The sequence below is a fragment of the Mastomys coucha genome, unplaced genomic scaffold (genome assembly GCF_008632895.1).
Source record: "Mastomys coucha isolate ucsf_1 unplaced genomic scaffold, UCSF_Mcou_1 pScaffold4, whole genome shotgun sequence".
NCBI lineage: Eukaryota > Metazoa > Chordata > Mammalia > Rodentia > Muridae > Mastomys > Mastomys coucha.
The window spans coordinates 21396488-21407472 of record NW_022196910.1 but is presented as its reverse complement, the minus strand read 5'-3'; the positions used below and the strand labels follow the sequence as shown (position 1 = coordinate 21407472).

At 42.9% G+C, this 10985-nt stretch overlaps 1 protein-coding gene across 8 annotated transcripts in view; it reads right to left on the bottom strand.

Annotated features, from left to right (window-relative positions):
- The window catches only part of Usp44 (ubiquitin specific peptidase 44), a 45962-nt gene that overhangs the window by 18763 nt on the left and 16214 nt on the right, over window positions 1-10985 (bottom strand). Inside the window, exon 1 of one of the 8 annotated variants that reach the window (XM_031348916.1) lies at window positions 5402-5477. The exons of 4 other annotated variants lie outside the window; for them this stretch is intronic. The gene's annotated coding sequence lies outside the window, so the exon portion shown is untranslated. Of the gene's footprint in view, window positions 1-5094; window positions 5372-5401; window positions 5478-10985 lie in introns of those variants that run through there. 3 more of the 8 variants (XM_031348915.1, XM_031348917.1, XM_031348918.1) reach the window with 3 other exon arrangements.

Here is a 10985-nt window from a genome sequence, read left to right as displayed (position 1 = left end):
AAAAAAAAAAAAAAAAAAAAGCAGACATACAAATTTTATATGAACATACATTTCTTACTTCAACTAAAAAGGAAGACACAGATAGGGATAGACCACAGACATAAAGTGCTTGCCTAGTACACAGAAGGCTCTGGATTCAAACCCCAGTACCAGAATAAGAAAACCATACCATCACCACAAAACCTACAGGTACTGTACTTTTTTTTTTTTTTTTGGTTTTTCGAGACAGAGTTTCTCTGTGTAGTCCTGGTTGTCCTGGAACTCACTCTGTAGACCAAGCTGGCCTCGAACTCAGAAATCCGCCTGCCTCTGTCTCCCAAGTGCTGGGATTAAAGGCGTGCGCCACCACCGCCTGGCGGTACCATACATTTAACATAATAAAATTGTGTTTCAGTAATCCTGAAAGCCAGACATAGAGCATAGTGATCCATACCTACGACTTCCTAGCACTCAAGAGTGAGGCAGAGATCCCATCGGAAAACAGCCTGGGCTGCCTGAGAGACCCTGACTCAACAAGAAAAAGAAATGTGGAGACCTCCCTCAGGAAGATATGTTACAGCAGACACATGTTGAATCGGTCTTTGACAAAGGTAATTTTAATTTTCATTCATTTTTTTTGGGAGGGGGGTGTGTTGCAAGACAGTTCTCTGTGTAGCCCTGGCTGGCCTCAGACTCAGAGATCTGCTTGCCTCTGCCTCCTGAGTGCTAAGATTAAAGGCCTGTGCTGCCACCACTCGGCTACAAAAGCATTTTTATAAGTCAATTTACAATATTGTAAAATTTTTGTGTGTATGTTTCACACGCACACATGTAAGCACACATGCCACAGCACATGTGAACATGCTTACCATGGTGCATGCCAGAGGCTGTGTGAAAGTCAGAAGTCTATTGCTCCTTCCACTCCCACTTGGTCAGTATATTCTTCTACCCTGTGGATGACATTAAACTTCCATCCTGGTTGGCTGTGCTGTACTGCAGGCCTGTGATTCTTTTTACTAAGTAACAACTTAAACAGATCCTTAAAAGATAGTTACAGCTGGGCAGTGGTGGCCCAGGCCTTTAATCCCAGCACTTGGGAGGCAGAGGCAGGTGGATTTCTGTGTTCAAGGCCAGCCTGGTCTATAGAGTGAGTTCCAGGACAGCCAGGGCTACACAGAGAAACCCTGTCTCAAAACAATCCCCACCCCACCCCCAAAAAGATGGTTTCAAGTGGGAAGACTTTCCATCCCCCCAACACACGCACACACACACACACACTGAAAACTAGGAGGAAATGGCCATTTCAGTGGCAGGTATGCTTTAGGAATTATGAACCACGATAGTTACAAGCATTTGCATAGGGATGAAAATAACAGTTTGTAGTTACTTGTAAATAGTTTTTGGTTTTCTATTTACTTCATGCAACTACTGCAGAAGCCTGTCTTCTTGAGGGATCTTTGTAGAATGGCCGGGGTCAAAGCATAGTGTTTGGTGGACAGAAGGGGGCTCAATATTTTTGAAGGGACAAATTATTGACTGAAATGAGCACAATAGCCTCTCTAAGGCTCCCCGGCCCCCTATTATTCCTATTATGTGCTTCAGCACCTCTCTATGCCAATCATGATGCATTTCCTTCCCTTCCCTCCAAAAGGCCTGGTTATTCTTTCTTCCCATAGCAATCTAGAATCTATAATTACCCTGATCCTCCTCATTAAGCAACAAAGAATTAGCCTTTCCCTGGGCCTTCCTTATAACTAGCTGAACAGGTTTTTTGTTGTTGTTTTGTTTTGTTTTTGAGATAAAGCTTGAACAAAGCAAATTCTGCCCTCTGGCTACTTGAATCCCTTACTCTCATTCCTACTTATTAGTAATTAATTTAGGGGCAATATTATCAGTGTCACACCAATGTATTTATACATCAACTTCCTAAGGCAAACTTCATTCACAACAGTGAAAAGATTTAGAAAAACACAGGCATTCAACCATGGGTCTAATAAATTGAGATGAAATATTTTTTACAAACACCAGTATTCTAGTCTTTTTAGTACCTCCATGACATGATCTAACAAATACAACCTTAGACAAAAAAAAAAATCTCCCTTATGATTGACAAAAATCACATTAAGAACGAATTCTTTTCATTTTTGCAGTGTCTGACAGTGCTGTCAAGTGTTCTACTTTTCAATGGCTGTTTAAGCCAGTATTTGTACAATCATTCTATTTTCTGGTTTATTTGTTACTAATTTAGTTTGGCCTCATGGCAAAACTGTTCCCCATTACTCAAAACAGATTGGACACGTGATTCATTTCCTATCTTGATTAGTCTGAGCCCATACAGCAGCCTCTCCTTCCATCTTCCTCACCAAACAGATGCATTAGAATCTGGCTCCCATGTTTGTTCTGCCTAAACTTAAGGAAGTGAAAGAAACCTCAAACCACCACTTTTCTGCTACCAAGAAGGCAAAATAGTGCCCTCCCCCTTCCATCTGTCATTCAAAAACTAAGTTCAGCAAGCAGAAACAGGGGCTTTCCCAAGGTTAGTAGGTAATCTGGACTGTGATAGGAGAACAAGATGGATGGATGGAGGGATGGATGAATGGAGGGAGGGAGGAAGGGATGGATGGATGGATGGATGGACAGACAGACAGACAGACAGATGGATAGATGATATTTCAAATGACCCAATCAGCAAGTATCTTGTATAATCAAACCGCCATCATATTCTATGAGATTGGAGTGTGTGGAGGAAAAACCTGTTAGAGTATAAATAACTGACTTTAGGGTAAAAAGAAAAGCCTATAATAAAAGGGGCAGGGGCAATTTTATATGTGGATATTTATATCCTCCATAGTTTTTTTCTTTTTTGAGACAAGGTTCCTCTATGTAGCCCTAGCTGTCCTGAAATTCACTATGTAGACCAGGCTGGCCTCAAATTCATGGAGATTCAATTACTTCTGACTCTCAAGTGCTGGGATTAAAGGTGTGTTCCACCAGAAGCCGACAATTTTTTTTAAAAAGATTTATTTTATTTCTATGAGTACACTGTAGCTGTCTTCAGACACATAAGAGGGCATCAGATCTCATTATAGATGGTTGAGCCACCATTTGGTTGCTGGGAATTGAACTCAGGACCTCTGGAAGAGTAGGCAGTGCTCTTAACCACTGAGCCATCTCTCCAGCCCCCTACAATTTTTTTTTTTTTTTTTAAAGATAGAATTTCACCTGTAGCTCAGATACAGACAGAATCTCACCAGTGGCTCAGGTGACTTTAAACTCATGATGCCCCTGCCTCAACTTTGCTGATGCTAGAATTACAAGTGTGCCCAGCAAAGCCACAGTAGATTCCCAGCCCTTGATTTAAGAGATACTCCATTGTATCTTATGTTAATGCTGATTATCTCTTTAAACTTTTTAAATTAGAAAATAAACCACAGCTGGAGAGACGGCTCAAGCGGTTAAGCACATCGACTGCTCTTCTGAAGGTCCTGACTTCAAATCCCAGCAACCACATGGTGGCTCACAACCACCCATAACAAGATCTGACTCCCTCTTCTGGAGTGTCTGAAGACAGCTACAGTGTACTTATATATAATAAATAAATAAATCTTTTAAAAAAAAAAACATTTAAAAAAAAGAAAAGAAAAGAAACCAAACCACCAGTCTGGTGGAGATTCAAGATAGCCAAGGATAGGCAGAGAAACCCTTTCATAAAAAAGGAGAGAGACGGGCTGGAGAGATGGCTCAGTGGTTAAGAGCACTGACTGCTCTTCCAAAGGTCTTGAGTTCAAATCCCAGCAACCATATGGTGGCTCACAACCATCAGTAAAGAGATCTGACATCCTCTTCTGGTGTGTCTAAGACAGCTACAGTATATATTACATATAATAAATAAATAAATTTAAAAAAAAAAGGAGACAGAGACAGAGAGGGAGACAGAGAGAGAAAGAGGGAGAGAGAGAGAAAAGGGGTGAGACAGAGAAAGGGGGTAGAGCCGGGGGTAGGGGGGATGGAGGGAGATAAAAGAAAAAGAAATCAGAAGTAATACATAAAGTAACCAATAACATTCAAACTTTCTGTACTGTACCCACTGAACTATTTGTTCAATATCAGAATATTTCAAATTTAGTTTGGGATAGTAATGAGCGCTAGACTGAAAAATCTAACACACTGTATATGTATAAGGCTGGGAGTGCCAATAAATCTCTTGAGTTCCAGGCTAGCCAAGGCTACTATCTCAAAATAACAACGGGAATCTGAATCAGGAAGAAAAAACTCAAATGTGCCAAAGGTTTAAAATCTCTTTCAACTTATCCCAGATGATAAATTAAAGACAAAACATTATGCATTCCCAAAAATACAGAAAAATATTGGATCTCATTGAGATTATGAAATCAAAGATGAACTTAACTCCTGTTTGGATATGAATATGATTACAAACACAATTACTTTTCTTTTGTTTACACTAAATACTGGTTTTCAAGAAACCTTGGTTTTCAAGAAATTGCCGGCTCAAAACGTTATCCATTCCTACTCTGGTCCCACAAGCAAACAGATTAAAAAAAAAAAAAAGAATCTAGAGTAGGGACTGAAGATCGTATTTCCATGCTAATTTCACAGCTCGGTAGTTTGCTAAGTGTTATAAATTAAGGTTTAAAAGGGTGGGGAAACTTGAGGAAGTGAACTTTCCAAGTTACTAATGTTATCCTGAAGGAAATTATGCAGCTACGGGTAGAAATTACATCAGCTTAATATTCCACTTGAAACAATGACTATCTTTTCCTTTTTTTCTTAAGGCGGCGGAGGGACGAGTCCTGTCTAACTTTGAGCAGCCGTTTCCCCTCCTCACAGTGACCTACTCTTTGCAATCACCCCTACAAGGTTCCTTCCCCCCCACAGACGGCGGGGATGGTTTTAGAAAGCTGGTATTCCAAAACTCCGACAACACAACTCAGGATCGCCGGGTGGCAGCAGGTGCTGGGCGGCACTGCGACCCGACCGACTCAGGGAAGGCGAGTGTCACCTCCCGGCGATCAAAGAGCCGGCGGCGGCATGTGCTGTAGTGTCCCCGGTGCTCGCATCCGCCCCGCGCCCTTCTCCAGCCGCGCTCCCGTCCACCTGAAGCATCTCCGGTACCCGGGAGGTGGCCAGCGGACTCCGGACAGCAGGACCGCAAGACGCACCGAGACTTCCCAGAGGCGCCAATTCTAAATTCGCCGGCGCCGGCGCCTCTCCACCGCGCGCCCCTTGGCTCGCTCCCTCCGTCAGTCCACAGCCCCCTCTTCTCTCGCAGGACCCCCCGGCTGCCTGTGGGCGGGAAAACTCCGTCAGGTGCCTCCCGCCCCCCGGCTCCCGTCCGACGTCCGCTCCTACAGGGGAGCCTCGCTCAGCCAACCGCCGCAGCCACGCGCCCCTCTCCACTCACCGGCACGAGCCCGAGCAGCCATCTTAGCGCTCACAGCGCGCCCCGGGCCCCCTAGTTCGGCTGCATCTGGGCGCCAGGGTCCCGCGCTACGTCAGCCGAGGGGCGAGGCCACACCCTAGCCACGCCCACGCGAGAGGCCACGCCCCTCTGTTGTCCAGTGTGAGTGGAGCTTGGTTGAAAGAATGAGCGCGGGCCACCCCGGGTCCCATTCGGGCACGTGGCTCTGCTTGGACGACAAAAACTTCCTCTTAGGGCCGGCTTTCCACTTGCCGCAGCCTTCGAGGCCGGGAAGAATAAGCCAGCTGTTAACCACAGGCTTGTGAGATGCTAAATATGCCACGGATGTGTGTTCACACAGAGCTCCCAGACTTTCTGCTACTCACACATCTTCGAATCATCATCAGGCAATGACCGGCGCCAATTCTTTATGTTAAAAAAAAAAAATCTGCTCAAGTTCTCAGCTATAGAAGCTTTCCTCACAGGCACAGCTGCAGCGGGGAAATGATTTAACACGAAAATACTCCTCAGTTTGGCACAAAGTAACTCAAAATGATCAGTGTAAGACTGTGAGGTTTATGTGTGAAAGAAATGGAGAAAATAAACGATTAGAAAGTCGGGCCTACAGGTACAAAAAAAAATCTTGTCAGTCATCTGGAGCTATAACTAGTAAAGAACTTAGGCTGCTCTTCTAGAGAACCCAGGTTCCATTCCCAGCACCCACAAGGCTGCTTAAAACGCTCTTTTAATTCAAGTTCCAGGACATCTGATACCCTTTCTGCTTTCTTTTGGGCACAGGCACACATACATTCAAGCAAAACATCCTTACACTTAAAGTAATAGTAAAGCTCTTTAAAACAAAATAAAAACCAAAAAGACAATGTTTGCTGAGCTCATAAAGCCATTTCTGCCTCAGCTAACCTGTGGAACACTAAAAATGAAGACGCTTTCTCCAAAGCAGTCAGATAAACGTAAGAAGTTAAATATCAGTGGAATGCTAAATCTGGCACGACTTAGAGCAAACTAAAAAAAAAAAAATTTTTTTTAAACCAACATGTATACTCTAGGGAGTTTCACTAGTGTGGGACAGGAGGGGAGAAATGAACACACAAATATTTGAATGGATAAAATGTCTAACCAAAGAGAAATGGCAAATCACCATGGAGCTTGGTGGAGCTGGAGAGATGGCTCAGTGGTTAAGAGCACTGACTGCTCTTCTGAAGGTCCTGAGTTCAAATCCCAGCAAGCACATGGTGGCTCACAACCATCTATAATGAGATCTGATGCCCTCTTCTGGAGTGTCTGAAGACAGCTACAGTGTACTCATATACATAAAATAAATAACTCTTTAAAAATAAAATAACCGCTTGGGAGTTCTTAGGTTTGTAACAAAATAACAATAGAAATGCAAATAATTCCTATTTGAAAAAAATACCCTATACTCGAAGATTACAAACACAATTACAAACACGAGATGGGGGGAAATAGTTACGTAAATAAAAATGAAAGACTTCAAGGAATAAGTCTGCAAAGAACACAGTAATTCGATTCCCCCCCACACAGCATTTTTCCCTCACACACAATGGTAATGTTTTGTGTGAGTGGGGGAAGGTGCGGGAGGGAGGGGCACCCCAGTGCTGCAGTATGGCTGTGGTCAGAGGACAACTTGTATGAGTTTCTTGTCTCTGTCAGGCATTTTCCCTGCATCCTCACACTCTCCCACTATGTGGGTACCACGGATGGAATTCAGGTCACCACGCTTGCTGGGCAAGTGTCTTCAAATGTGTCAACCATCGAGAACCAGCTGGGAGAAACTAGGGCTCTGAGAGAGCCTTGAGTTTGATCTCCAGTACTGCAGAACACAACAAAAACTGTCTCAAAGGCTATGAGCAATACAGAATTCCAGTCAGAAAACAAGGTCAAATGGACTCACAGGAGAGTTCAGGAGTTTCCTGAGATCATAATGGCGTCCAAGAAAAGAAAAAAGAAAAAGAAAAAAGAGAAAAAGAAAGTCCCACATAGCCTGTTGGCAATCAAAGCCATGTGAATAAATGACGAAGGAAGTGAACTAGGAAGAGAACAAAGCAACCGCAAGCTCTGTTAGGCAGAGGTGAGGGTGTGGAGTAGGATGCTCTTAATTAGATATCTGAGTACAAGTTTGCATGATGCCAAGTGGGAAGGGAGGCTAGAGAAAAGCGCTAATAGTGTTAATTACAGAGAATGTTTGTAACACTTTTATGTTTATTGTTACAAATTCCCTCAGCTACCGTCTGTTCCCGCTCTTCCTACGGATTACAGCAGGCTCGCGCTGGCTTCCTGACCTCTCTAGTGTACTCGCGTTTGCACATTGTCAGGATCTTTTAATTTCTCTCTATTTTTTTAGCCGCTCATCAAATCTAAGCTTTTCATTATAGTATTTGCAATGATGCCTCCTTCCCATCCTCATCAACTGACTCCCCCACACTTACCTATTATGTCCTTAAAACCAGTCCCGGAATTGGCCTTTAGACTAAGAAGAGGTCGGTCCCTTTATCATCTCCTAGGCTTTAGGCGCTTCCCGCCTTCGAATCCAGGCAGATGTTTATTTCCTAAGTAGAAACTCCTCGGGTTTCAACTCTTCCAAATCGTTACAACTAAGCTCTTTGAAGGGCTGGCCTAAACTCTCACCTCCTGAAAAACCACTTTCCTAGGAAAAAAGGGGGTCCTTGGCCCCCATCCCCCATCCCAGCAGCACATTATTATGCAGTCCTCTGCTTTTGTTCTGCGTTCTGAGCCCAGTTCTCCCCATTTGCCTTGCAACCTCTTTGGGGGCAAGTACTTTGCCCTGTTTATTTACCTCTTCCCATCCCATAATGTAGTGCCAGCCCCAAATACCCTTAAAATTCCTTTCCAGAGGGGAAACAACAACAACAACAACAACAACAACAAAACAAACGAGAGCTACCACGCAGAAGATGGTGTTTTGAGAGTGATGTAGAGGGAGTTACCTTTGCTCCTAACAGCCCATCTTGAGAGAAATGAAGACAATTAACCCTTTTCCCAAAGTAAGCAGTTTCTTAAGAAATCACTTTAAGCATTCTGACTCCTAATTAGTATGTAACTAGTCATTCCTGAAGTACGATACAAACTGATTTTGTCTCTAGTATCCTGCATCCGAGTATGAACAAATATAGGGCAAACACAGAACGCTTCATAAACTTTAGAGCTTGCTTTTTATGCTTTGTGTTAGTTTTTCTTTTAACCTAGTCTTTGGAAAATTGCCTTTGTAATAAGTTTTAGAGGGGAGAAGAATTAATGAGTTTCTTAAATTTTTGGACGTAAGTCCCAGCCTTTCAGAATGTTGTCCTCCACTCATATTAAGATTTACAGACCTGTGTTCCAGGCCTTATCCCAGAACTGAAATAGCTGTAACGTTCATCTACGATATAAGGGTTTGGATAGAGGGAAGTAGATTAAGACTACGTGGGGGTTGGGCATGGTATCTCTGTGGTTGAGGGCTCACCCAGGGTTCAATCTCCCAGCCCTGACGAAAACAAAGCACCCCAAGGAGCTGAGCTGAAAAGTTTGATTGAAGTGTAGCTTCACACTATGGTTGAGTTTAGAGGACTGGTACCCAAAGGTCCTTAAATTTCTGGCAAATATTTAAGAAAAAAAATGGCTTTAGAATTTTCTTTTCTTAAGTCTAAGGAATCACACGTGTTGGGTGCTGGTAGAGGTGATGCCAGCCAAATAAAGTGGACTTGTTTCAAAAGGACATTTTTTCTCTTTCTTTTTTATTTTTGGTGCCGTGGGTTGAAGGCATCTAGGACCTTTGCGCATGTCAAGCCCTTTGTTGGGCGACGCCCCAAGCCGCTGAAGAAATTTTCCGATGTGTGTGTTTCGTGGTCTTTGAGGGAAGTTTGCATTCTTTGGGGGCAAGTTTTCAATATATGCATAGCAGAAACTGAAACCGAACCCAGGTTTAGGTATCAATGGATGCAAAATCGTGAAGCTAGCCTGTTCAGCTCCTCCCCTAGCTTCCCATCTCTACCCCTCTAGTCTTCCCTCCAGTCTTTCAGAATCTTTCAACTTCTTGCCTCCAGGCTTGTACCCCGTTGTCAAGGTTTTTCTCATGTCTTTCTCTTCTAGATTTTCTCATTTTGTTGTGAGACAGATGCCCCAACCTTCTATTTTTGAAGGTGTTCTATTCTTGCGCGATAAATTTATCCACTTTGTAAAGTGTCCATTCCTTAAATTTATTTATTTATTTAGCATTCTCTTTAAGAATGCTTTAGGTATGAGGCTGAAGGGAGCGCTCAGTGGTTTAGAGCACTCTGGCTCCTGCAGAGGACCCAGGTTCTATTTCCAGAACCCACAGGTTGGCTCAAAACCATCTGTAACTCCAGCTTCAGAGGATCCAATACCCTCTTCTGTCCTTTACTGGTACCAGGCACACATGTGGTGCACATATGTATCACGCCAGCTAAACATACATATAAAATAATATATATATATATATATATATATTTTTTTTTTTTTTTTGGATTTTTTGAGACAGGGTTTCTCTGTGTAGCCCTGGCTGTCCTGGAACTCACTCTGTAGACTAGGCTGGCCTCGAACTCAGAAATCTGCCTGCCTCTGCCTCCCAAGTGCTGGGATTAAAGGCATGCACCGCCACTGCCCTGCAAAAAAATAAATCTTTAAAAAAAGCTCTAAGTAGAGTCAATATACACCTGTAGAATAGCATTTCTTTCCCTTTTTCCTCTTCCTTCCTTCTTCCTTTCTTTCCTTCTTTCTTTTTCTCTTTCTCTCTTCCTTTCTTCCTTTCTTTCTTTCTTCTCTTCTTTCTTTATTCCTTTCTCTCTCTCTTTGTTTTGTTTTATTTTGTTTGAGACAGGATTTTTCTGTGTATGTAGCCTTGACTGTCCTGGAACTCTGTAGACCAGGCTGGCCTCAAACTCAGAGAACCATCTGCCTCTGGAGAATGGCATTTCTAAAATGAAATTTTAAATCTTGTTTTATATCTGTACTAAAATACAAATAAATTTATGGGATAAATAGTATAAAGGTTAAATTAATTATAGAATAATGATAGCCACCAACGACAAAGTATCAGCACATCTTTCTTATGCAAGGCCAAGAGTTCAAGAAAAAGGAGAGACAGGAAGTGAACCTAGGATTAAAATGTTAACTTATTTTTTTTTTGTTTTTTTTTTTTGGTTTTTCGAGACAGGGTTTCTCTGTGTAGCCCTGGCTGTCCTGGAACTCACTCTGTAGGCCAGGCTGGCCTCGAACTCAGAAATCCACCTGCCTCTGCCTCCCAAGTGCTGGGATTAAAGGCGTGCACCACCACTGCCCGGCTAAAATGTTAACTTTTAAAGATTCTGTAAAGTGGAATCTGTATGAGGGGTTTGACTCTTGTCTATTCAAGGTTTACGTTTACACGTACATGTATGTATATGTACATGATTTAAACTCACTTTAAAAAAATGAAAAGGAGGAGCCAGAGAGTTGGCTTGGTGGGTAAGAGCATTTGGTTCAGCTCTTCCAGAAGACCTGGGTTCAAATCCCAGCACCCACATGGTGGCTCACAACTATCTGTAACTCC